Here is a 12,800-nt window from a genome sequence, read left to right on the forward strand (position 1 = left end):
TTGAAAGGGAAGAAGGGGGCAAAGTAAATAAAGGGAACTTAAATATTGTAAAATGGGTAAGATACGTGGATGACATATTGATTATTTACAAGGGAGAAAGGGAAGATCTACACAAGTTCCTAGAAAACATAAATAAACTAAATAAACACATCAGGTTCACAATAGAAGAAGAGAAGGAGGGAGAAATTCCTTTCTTGGATGTCCTGGTTAAGAGGGTAGGGGAAAATTTAAAATTCAAGGTATATAGGAAGAGGACACACACCAATTCATACATACATAGGTTCTCCAGTCATAGGAAAGAAATAAAAATAGGATTAATGACAGGGTTGGCCATCAGGGCTTATAGGATTTGCAGTCCCGAATTTTTAGACGGAGAGCTGGATTACCTGAGGGAGAGTTTTAGGAGATTAGGCTACCCTAAGTATTGATGGGAGTGGGCACACATCAAGGCAAAGAAAAACTATTTTGGGGAAAGGGAAAGGATAGAAAAGGAACATCTGGTAGGGAAGAAAATAATTACAGTCCCGGACAACAACTCTATTGCACCCATTAACAGAAAGCTAGATAATTTCAAATTGACAGGCAGCTACAAAAACACCATTAGGAATAAAATAGTTAGAAACAAAATGTCGGTAGAGGGGGAAGAAATTAGATGGGGGTTATACATGGCAGCGTGTCTAGACTGTGAAGAAGGGTACTATGGTGAAACTGGTAAATCATGTAAAGAGAGAAGCAAACAACACCTGCAGAACATAAGGCATTATAATCAGACTTTGGCAGTTGCCAAACATTGTTGGGAAAATGATCATAAAATAAACTGGGAAAATATGAGTTTTCTGTACAGGAACACCAACAAAACGGCCAGACTGGTTGTAGAGAACGCCTTCATAACATGCACCAACAACACAATGGCAGGGAACACCGGAAACGGCTTTGAAGACAGCATATCTAGAAAAATCGTATACTCCATAGTAGCAAGGAAACGAAAGAAAAACGAGAGAATGCACGGAAAACAGACACATGGAAGAAAAAGGAGGCAGAGAAAGACCAAGATCACGAGGGGTGGGGTCACACAGAAGGAGCTTGGCGATTATAGGATTAAAAGTACCCAGCACACAGATATAAATACAGCTGGACTACGTACCTGCTCACTGTACGGATACTTGATAATGTGGACTGTTTGTCAAAGAAAGCTTGTAACTTTTTCTGAATAAATACTCCATTAGATACCATCCAGTTTGAATGAGGTCCTTTTAGTAATATATATATATATATATATATATATATATATATATATATATATATATATATATATATATATATATATATATATATATATATATATATATATATATGTATGTATGTATGTATGTTTGTATATATATATGATTTAGAATTTCCATACAGTTTACTTTCATTTAATATTTTTTATTTAGAAAACAGACATGCATCGTGGATGATGTAGAATTCATAAGAGGAACCTAGGTTTAGCCCAAAGATTGAGTTATACAGACTACCGACATGCAAGATCTTTTTGAAACAGCTCGAATATATACCATTATATGGCCTGTCAAATAAAAATCTGATGATTAGTAACAACTATAATTCGAATGACTGATTGTTGTAACCTGTTATTTATAAATTCTACAATGTCAAAAAAAAGAGTTGCATACACAGCAAATAAACTTCCATAAATGAAACAATGCACGTGTGTGGTTCCTAAGAGAATGTTATTTTCCAAATGTCGCCACGCTGATAATCCTATAGCCAAGGGAAAAATTGCTGTTATTATCATGGCTGGAAAGAGCAGACATATAAATACGTGACAGTGGTGAAAGGGAAACGGCCGTATATACGTTAATAGTCATATATGGGTTAAAATTTATGGAATAAGATACAGAAACTGATAAAAAAAAAAGCAAGCGTAGCCCCCCAGCCCTCAAAAGATAGCGCGGCCGTGAGAATATTTGCCATGTTGTGTTTTTTACTTTTTCTGACAGTATGGGGAGCATAAATTTTTGCTGGCCACACTCTTAGCTGATAGCTGGGGAGCACCAAAGCTGCTTCCCACAGAAAACCGTTATTGGGTTAATTACTAGAACTGTGGGTTTCCACTCGTCTCTTCATAAACTCTTTCCTTCATTCCCCAAAATGGTTAAGCCTAAACCCTCGCTTTGTTCAGAGTGACTGCCTTGAGGCCTTGTTCCAGATGCCTTCCTCGGCGGAGAAAGACAACGGGTTAGGGAGGGGGCCAAAAAAGAGAAAGTTGGTGCCCCGCCCTATCCTGAACTCCTCCACGAGTGTTAACTGATGCCATGCGGTCATTACAGAAAACATGACGAAGATTGACCTTTACACCATCTACAACAGACGCGATGTGTAATCCCCAAAGGTTCTTTATAGACAGTGCGACAGAAATCGAGAGAGAGAATCACTCCGAACACCACCCAGGACAGATGTCCTGAACCTTGCCTGTTCCTGTGAACCTTCCACTTGTTTGACCCCGAGGCTCGAACCAGTATAGTTTGTAGTGGCATATTAATTCCCTCCTTCATCACCAGCGCCCTATCGAACGAGGACACTGTCACCTTGATGAAGGTAATGTACTGGAATAAGGTTTTCTTAGTCAGTCACATATCCTGTTATTTCCCTGTCTAATATTTCATTTATTTTCTAATGGGCAATTACCTTCAGTAATTTGTGTTGGAGCATTCAGTGCTAACAAAATTATGCATTAGTGCTGAACTGAGTTATCTGGCACCATCTGTGCATTCCCCAGTTTCCATTTAAGCGTTTTATTATTATTGCAAGTAACCGTCTTGCATATTTTGCAGCTAGGCCTCGACAGAGGAATCTCTTGGCTCGATCCATGTGCAGTCCCCCTTCTACCCCCCATTGCATTGTTTCCTGTTATGAAGACATCATTGGAATAGAATATTTATTCTGTGTAGGATCCCTTATTTTAGCAGGCCATTATTATTACCTGTCCAGTAATTCGTTATTTTTCTGGTCTGTGTTTGTTATGTAAATATAATTAGTTAAGAGAACCGTTGAGTTTACATAATTTTCCCTCACATGAAGAAGACCCTAAGCCATAGATTTCCCTTGTTTGGCTACGAATTGTCCTAATATTGAGTCAGATGTGTAATAATAAAAGGAACTCCTGCGTTCATCTGTTGCCACCCAGAATCAAGTAAGTGTCCTTGGACATTCGTAGAAATATATATATATATATATATATATATATATATATATATATATATATATATATATATATATATATATATATATATATATATATATATATATATATATATATATATATATATAACTTCACTGTTCATATAAAACTTATTCATCATAGACATATTGGATCCTTGTTTGGTTTGGGACTAGAAAGCTAGTCAATAGGGTTGTTAATTGAAGAGAGAGAGAGAGAGAGAGAGAGAATTCAAGACTTAAAAGCTAATACTTTACCAAATTGCTTCCCATTTTCTAAATGTGAGGGACTATTTCCGAAAAGTTTTATCTTTACAAGTAGTGACACAACCATTACCCATTCCTCCTGGGGACAGAATTGAAGAACAAAATAAAGAAATAAGTTTTGCAGAGGTTACATAATGACAAAGGTCTTTTACCGTTTATTTCAGCATTGTTTTGTTATAGTACTTTGAATCTATCAACTTCGAATAAAGGAGGATTTAGTCCCTTACAATGATTTCAGAATATTCTTGACAGTTTTTAGTCACATCATATGTGACAAGCAGAATTTGAAATTACTGAAAAGATCTTCATTCTTGTATAGAATAAGAAGAAAATAGTAGTTGGGCAATTGTCATTCCGTGTGCTCGAGCTGTCTAAAGTGATTTTTTGGCTGATTCAATAAATTTCGACATCAAAAAATACAAAAAATAGTTGTTGACATTTTTTTTCGAAAACTTTTACCAAATTTGTCGCCAATTACAAATTTTGGTCCTAGAGCCCCATATTCCAAAATTTTGACCTAATCGAATATGGACATGTTATACATTTTTTGCAAGCTCTTAATGAGCTGATCCATGGGTCAGAAATGACCAATTTTCAGTTTAAGAGCCTTTTGTTTGTCTAAGATCTTACCCGATGGGAAATATGCTCTGAATACAATGATTCTGCAAAGAAAATTAGTTTGATATTTTGTTGTTACTGAATCTACACCAACAAATTTGACATTTAACCATTTATTAGCAACCTTTAAAACGACTAAATTGCTAAAATTGCTTAAAAAAAAGGTCATATTACTTTTCTGAATAATCAATATTACCTTACGCAGACAAACCTCGAGGTATATAAGTTAAGGTCCAAAAAAATTATCCTTTTCAAATCTAATTCTGAGGGGTAGTAATGGATTAGAAAGTTTCCTCTTAGCTTTGAAAATATGTTATAGCCTGAAAAAACAACTCTCTGTGGGAAGTATTATACAGGTTGTGCAAAGATATACTCCAAATGATATGAGTACGTTAGTAATCGTTTTCAGCACTTAAAATGGTCACTTCATCCATATATTGATCCTGTTCATTATTTTCACACCCTTCACATTTACAAACATCAGTCCAAACCAAGTTGTGCTTTCTGAATTTACATCTATTGGGTTTAGAGAAGCTGGAGCTGGAACATTGTCTGTGATATTTGCCATCAATTTACCATCTGATGAGATAGCCCATTCATATTGAGTAGGTTCTGATAAGCAAAGTGTGGGCTCAAGAGCTTGTTTCACGATATAGGTGGCATAATGACAGCGTAATATTTTCTGATAAAGTGTTCCTTTTGTTGGTGGGAGTTCTTCAGCACCCTTCTGGTATTTGCTGAAGAAATGGTATCGAAGGAGAGGAATGTCAGTAACTGCATTGGGTTGCGATTTGCAATGCAACTGAAGAATGAATTTGCCAAACAGGTCACAATTTTGATTAATGAAATCTTTCTCAAGGCATGAACCAAGCAGGATGAAGGGTTGCAAATCTTCCACAGTACAATCAGAGAATATGTGATAGCATGCCTTTTTAGACTTGCCGTAGAAACGGCCTATCTGATCACAACCAATGAAAATGTGAAAACCAATGATAGCTTCTGCATGATCAGGCCCAAGTGACTTATACTTTATGAATACTGATATTGCGAATGTTTGCACCAGAGCCTGTTCGAAATGTTGTGTTGGTACAAAGTTTAGGATAAAAGTGAACCAATAGCAGAAACACATCGGTATCAGGTGATAGAATGACAAGTTCTGTGAAAGGATCTACATCAGTAACATGTTTTGCCTGCACCAAGATAAGAGTATCAGCTTCTTGGTTGTGAGTGCGCAAATGATCAGGATACGCTGGTATACTGGAGATACATTTTGTATCATACACAACAACATAACTCTTGCTGTGGTCAGTTAAAGCTTTGGTACAGAAATCAGCCAAATAAGCAGTCAAATATGCTTTTGTATGATGATGAGAAAAGAAGGTTTTCATTTTAATTCCTACCAGTGGTGTTGAATCTTTCACAACATAACGAACAGATTTTCTATTGATACGTTTGTCTCTGGTGCGCTCTTTTAACGATCCTTCTTTGTACCGAACAAATACTAGTCGTACCTCGCCAAATGCAAAGCTTTCAACAAGTACTTTGGTTGTGAAGACTGATTTAAGGTTTGCACATGTCTTAATGTTACTGCTAATGCTGATTTTATTGAAGACAACCATACCATCAATGATTATGACTCGTTTTATTGAGTGTGTTTGTGTCAAGTTTATCTGTACCTCAGTCCCTTGAGCTCTCTCTTCAATAAGATGCATCAACTTGCTTTCGTCTGCTCTGGAATAAGGCTTACCATCATTGGCTGAATAGCGAGCGTGGAATGACTGAGAACTCATACTCTTCAATCAATTTTGCCAAGTCCAGTTCTGGTCTTTTCTGTGAGATGACTAGAATCCTTTACATTAATGAGCTATCCTCATTTAAGACTAAAACAGTCCCTTTTATTTTGGACTTGCATGTTGAAGCATATGAGTGAAAGGTGAACAGTTTCTTTTTTATCATTCTATCCCAAACATTCTTGTTGCCAAATATTCGCTCTTCCATGAATTGATTGTACATGTCATAGCCAACCTGCACTTGGCTCAAAATATCTTTAGCTCTTTCTCCCAAGACTGTTTTGGTCGTTATGTTGTAAACCACCTCTGATTCACAATAAGATACATCATTAGCTTCTAGTTTATCAATCAGTTTAGAAACATTGTTGAAGATTAGCATGTTCATTGTACCGGTCAGTTGGTAATACAAGTTACGTGGAGCCTGTCATTCATCTCTAAAAAATCTTGACATATCCTGTTCAATTCAGGGGCAACAAGACTAAAACGATGGAGAGCTGCCTTACTGAGCAATAGTCCCTTTACACCACCAACAACTTTCAGTGCTCGATTTTCTTGCTCAGTGCCAAGATCTGCTCCAATAGCACTGAAAGATGATCCGCCTTTGTTTACACTGAAGTTTCCATCAAGCAAAATCTCCCATGCATTTGAGCTAAGTATAGAGGCACTGTTCGAGCATAATTTTGAAGATCGTGTGCAAAAGAGTACGGTGTCATAAGTTCCGATGACGATAAACGCAGAATCCAATTACTTTGACGAGTAGTTCGCGTGAACAGAAGTATTTGATACATTCTCATGTAACCTTGCAGTAACTTGGTTTGGTTTTCCAATTGATTATCAAACTCTTGTAAGCTGATGAATATTTCTGACTGGCTTAATTGATCGAGGAGATTCTTATGCTTACTTATTAGATCTTGTCTGTTTTTTTCAACACCTTCAAATTTTAGCAATTAGGTTGATATCAATGAGTGGGAGTACAGATGTTTTATCATTTTTATATCTAGCTTGATAACTACTAAGAACAAAGAGTATAACTTATTGTGAAATCGCTCTATTTACACAAATTCAAAAAAAACTGTGAATAACTCAAGAACCATGAAAAACTTAGCCATAGTTCCTTTGTAAGAAATGATCAGCTCATCATAAACTTTCAAAAGATATATAAGATGACCATACTCGTGAATTTTAAATTAATTTTCACCATATGGGGGGCTGGGATCGAACTTGGCAACCTCCCAAATATGGAAGATGAGATGCAAAAAAAAAAAAAAAAAAAAAAAAATTTGAGCTTCTAATGGTCTAAATCAACAGATTCAACAAAAAAATTGCTTTAGACAGCTCGATCGCACGCACCCTCATTTTGCGCCATGCCCCCCCTACTAAAACCTGAGAGCGGTACATACTGTATATCATAATAACAATGGCTTATATGTAATAAAAAAAAACTTGGATTCAAAGAAAAGCATGCCATAACTGCACAATTGTCTTAACCCCATTGTGATGTATCAACAATGGTTTTTAGTCTGTTTCGTTGAAATACTCAGTCTTTTATTTTTGAATTGAATGAAGATTATTTCTGCTCCCGGATTTTTGAAAAGCTTCAACGTGATTTTTTTTTTTCATTTGAATCATATACTGCAAATGGAACGCTCGACAAGGGTGAAAGAAATCTGAATTCACATATAAAAATTTTAAAAATACTAAAATAAGTAAAGGAGAATAAATTTATTGGCTGTGTGTGCTTGTGAAATAGATAATTTTCAATTATTCTTGTTTACTGATTTTCATTCATTTGAGCTTATATTGACTGTGCTGAGCCCAGATGAAATTAGGGAATCACTCTCAACACTATAACCTCTGACCGACGGGTCTTAGGTTTCCATTATCGTGTCTGTCCACCTACGGATCAACAATGCGTGCGATTTTTTAGAGTTGGTGCATGATAATGAAACATTCAGAATTGTTGGCATAGGTCATAAGTACGTATTTCATCCAAGATGTTTTATTTAATCAATAAATATTTCTCTTTTTTGCTTTTCTCTAATGATGTGCTAACATAGTGTTCCTTATCAAAATTAATCTCAATAACCAACCTGCCTCTAAATCAGTTTTTTGGGGGGAGGTAATTTATCAGTTTAACTTTTCTCCTTACTTATCTTCTTCACACTCAGCAATATTCTAAATGAGATACTCCTAATAAGTCCAAGTTCATTCCTGTATAAAAGTATTTGATTTCAATGCGTGAATATTCATCAATTATGACATGTTATCAACAATTCATCTAATCACGATTATTTTTGCAGCCTTGCAAAAGCAACGTTGTTATTGCATTAAAAAAAATATGCACCCAGGTACATTTCGAGCTAGTATCATGCAACCACTATCGAATACATAGTCGGAATTCCGGTGGTATCTGGCATCAATTTCCATGACATCCATTGGTGCAAAAGCTGGACAATGCGATAACCAGCAGGGCGGTGGCGCAATCACACTGCTTCGTGGATATTTCCCACTTGTCAGTAACTCATCCTCTTTCACAGTATATTGATTTGGATCGGGTATACATTTGCGCTGATTAAAGATACAAGTAAAATCAGGTAATTTTGCAATATTACTTTGACTATTTTGGGTTTTTGTATGAACACCTTTCCTCTTAGGTGGCAATTAGTTGGTTCGTATGCAGTGTGTGTTACCGTTGCACATAATGGGTAAGCGAAAGTAGTTCTGAGCAGATTATGTTATCAGTTTGCAGGTACTTAGTGACAACTCATAAGAGGAATGTTCATAAGATATGATCTCTGTGCAAATCTTGCGGTGAAAATTCATAATTTATTCAGTTTCAAATAGTTACATATCTATTTTTGTTTTGTATTTGAAGCTTTAACGTAACCGTGATCAATTTTATCACCAACATAAAATTTACTGCTTTGATCCATCAACTGAGTCAGCTTCCTTTCTCTCATTATTTGACGACCAAAGTTAAAGAAAAAGTTTGATGCCAGTAATTATCTGATCTTGATCATTTAATTTAAAGAAAAGAATTATCTTCAATTTATTCATGAAATGTATTATATCTTATAAGATATTGTGGCATCTTAACGTATATATATATATATATATATATATATATATATATATATATATATATATATATATATATATATATATATATATATATATATATATTATTATTATATTATTTTACATTATTATTATTATAATTTACAAGAAGTCGCTGCTACATACACCCCCCCACCTAATTTACCCTTTGTTTATTGAAAATAAAGTCGCCACAGCATGGCCGATCGTATTTGATCTAGAAATCAGAGCAAAGTTATCAAACATCCTGATCTGTCCTTTTTACCTGGAACAGATATTGAGATAACACATAAAAAAGGGGCAAGGAGAGGAGACTAAATGCCACTCCCAGCAGCTTAGCTCAACTAAGCTGCTTAAAACAACCCTTCTAAAGGCAGATTAAGCTGCTGAATTGTCTTACCTTCACAGGACTGGGTAAGAGGCAACCGAATTTCTGACCACCTGGCGAATGACACATCGTTTACACGTGGCCCCCAGTTAAAGGCAGAAGTCTGCACATAGGCACGACGCGGCCGGAGCCCTTAAAAGGAAGAGACGGCAGTAGCCGTAAGCAGTTAGTCGTGTGAGCAGGAGCCATGCAGTAGCAGAGGAGGGGACAGCCATACATGTGGGTGATTGATACAGTTTGCTGAGAGACCATTCATTTCCTTCCCCCCCCCCCAACCATCCGACTCCAGACTCCAGTCACAACTTGAGGGACAGCGTGCATCGTCAGTGTGAACGTTCCTCGTCATTTTTCGCCAGAGACCTGCTTCCCCTAAGGTAAAGTGTGAGTAAAGACTTTTCAGTCACAACAGTTTGCCCTTTAGAAAGTTATTGGTGTACCAGTATTTCACTTCTGTCCTTGTGCCACTTTATCCAGTGCCATTTCCATTGTCCTGTGCTCAAGTGTAAAGTGGTCATTCATTCTTCGAGTCCTTGGCACCCTCAGTGCAAACTTGAGTCATATTCAGTGTTAAATTGTTCCTTTACTGGCGTGTAATGTGTAAATCTCTCTTGCAGAGGGACCTATTTGCAGTGGACTTATCTTGGACTGTGCTTTGCCCTTAGACAAGACTCCAGTAGAAGGATCTTCAGGCGTTGCAAGCCCTTTATCAATTTACTTATCCATTTTCCCTTCTAAAGCTTTCTTTTGTAAATATAATTCTTTAATTTATCCCAAGTGTTTCATAACATATCTTTATGAAGTAGAGCCTTCAGCTCCTAAATTCACTCCTTTTTCTTGTTTTTTTACGATTTCCCTTTATGTAAGTCAGAACTCCAAGGCCAATTGAATAAAGTTTCCATTACTGGCCTGTAAAAATACAATAAACTCAGGGAAATACGTAAAAATACGACCTGGTCTTAGATCTCGTTTAGCAGTTGCATTTTCCCCTCTCTCATTGCTTCATTGCATTTGCAACTCTCCAAATCAGCAATTAGCAAAGCTAAGCTGGGTGCGAGACAAATTCTGAACCTGTTACCAAGAGCACAGACCAAGATAGTTCCACGTAAGTAATATGTTTATCTTAGCAAAATTTTTTTTACAATCGTGACTGTTTCTAGGAATTAGGAATAGGAACGCATGTATTCACTGAGGGAAGAGAACCTCCATACTAGATTCATTAATGCATGCCTTTAAGGATAGGTAGTTAGGAAATATCCAGTGATAACCATTCTTTGCTTCGAGGAATAGTGCAAAATTCTTCTGTGTTAAAATTTTTGCCATATTTTTGCTTCGAGGAATAGTGCGAAATTCCTCTGTGTTAAAATCTTTGCCATATTCTTTGCTTCGAGGAATAGTGCAAAATTCCTCTGTGTTAAAATCTTTGCCATATTTTTTTGCTTCGAGGAATAGTGCGAAAGAAATTCCTCTGCGTTAAACTCCCACGTGGGACAAGATGAAATCAGCTCGCAGTGCTCTCTCTCAGAATAGCTAGAATTTAAACTAGGCGTTAGGAAAGCGAAATTTTGAACTCCGCTTCTAGGGAAAATTACCGGGTCATTTTTACTGTTATCCTCTCATCCCAGACGGTCTATAAATAGAAGGGTTCATTCACACAGAATCTAAAAATAACTCCAGTGTGTGTCAGACGACCGCGCACCCCCCACCCCCCCGCCCCCTGCCTGTGCATGTACCCTCTTTTTCATTCATTCCCGAGTAGTTTGTTGTTTTTAGAAATGTCCCTACTCGAGCCACTCTCAGCAAACATTTTTTGGGGTGTTTTATCCTGTTAGTAATTTCTAAGTCCTAGGGGACAAATCATATTTCCAAATCCTACGAGCAAACCAAATAAAATTCTACGTCGCACGAGGCGAGAATTTCTTAACCAAATTCCAAGTCTTAAGAGACTACTAAAAATTCTACGTTGAAAGAGGCGAGAATTTCCAATTCCTGCAGGAAACCCAAAATCAAATCCTTTGAGACTTTATATTAGTGTATTTCACACACATTTACGCCCTTACAGGACTGATCATTCCAGTTCGTTAGAGCGATGCCTTGATTTCACGCTACAACCGGCCAAGTCCAAGCATGACATAAAATCCAGTTACGTCTTCCGAGACGCATATTAAAATTCGTTCGCCATGAACAACCACGTCTTACTCAGACATATTAAATTTTAACAGTCTCCTCAGACTTACTGATAATTTGTCTTATGCAGACAGATCCATTCTCCTTCAGTCTGAACACCTGAGTGTTTCAGATTCCTGCAATTGAGTCTTTTCAGACAACCTGAGTCTTCTCAGACATATTTGATTTGCTAGAGGGTCCAGTCCATATAACCATTATTTCAAGATGGCTACTACCAGAGCCCAACAAAATGAGGACTTCATATTCTACATGTCCACTGGAAAGGACATGGGACTGGGTTCAAGAAAGAGTGGACGATGCTGAGGCAGAGAGAGAGTTAGAACGTCAAGAACGAGAGATAGAATGAATTGCCCAAGAGAAACAAGAGGAGAAGGATTGAGAGGAGTGAGAGCGACAGCGTACCCGTGAGCTCTAGATGTTAGAACGACAGAACTCCACTCCCTCTCCTGCAGCGGGAATGAGTGTCCTCAGCCAAGCTCACTCGTTCATGCCAAAATGGACAGAGTTCGAACCTGAAGTATGGCTTGAAAGGGCCGAACGAGTCCTGGAGTGCTGCAACCTCTCCCCCGCGGCACTTTCCCTTGTTCTCACTAAATTCCTGGGAGGGAAGGCACTTGTTGCCTACCATGCCTTTTCAGCAGAGGATAGGGGAAACTGGGAAGCCGTACACCAAGTGGTTATGAAGTTGTACGAGATTACCCCCAAGCTGTGGAGGAGACGTTGGAAAGAGCAGCCAAGGGAAGCAGGTCAGACTTGGTCTAATTGGGCTTACCATTCTGAGTGGGCATTAACAAAATGGCTCGAGTTCGAAGGAGCCACTAGCGCCACCGAGGTACTCGAAAAATTTAAACTTGAGCATTTCCTGTGCTACGCCCCTCCTGCCCTTTCCACTCGTAGTGGAAAAAGCCCCAGCAACACTCACCGAGTGTTGCCAGATAGCAGACATGTGGGAGACTCACCACCCTCAGGAAGGATCCATGGGGCGGAAGATAAATCCCCTGCCCCTCCTCGGAGGATCAAATTCCCATAAGAATGGGAACTCGGGCAAGCCCCTAACTTGCCATTATTACAAGAAGACGGGCATTCCTCTGAGCAGTGCTGAAACAAGAAAACAGCGCCTTTTTCTCCCAGAAAACCACCCAATAACTCGTCTGCGCCCGCCAGAGGGGCAGAGCAGAAAGACTTTAGCCAAACCTTCTGCACGGCATGCAAGGTTTATGGCCATTCTCCCTCATGGG

This window comes from Macrobrachium rosenbergii, chromosome 56, assembly GCF_040412425.1.
Source record: "Macrobrachium rosenbergii isolate ZJJX-2024 chromosome 56, ASM4041242v1, whole genome shotgun sequence".
NCBI lineage: Eukaryota > Metazoa > Arthropoda > Malacostraca > Decapoda > Palaemonidae > Macrobrachium > Macrobrachium rosenbergii.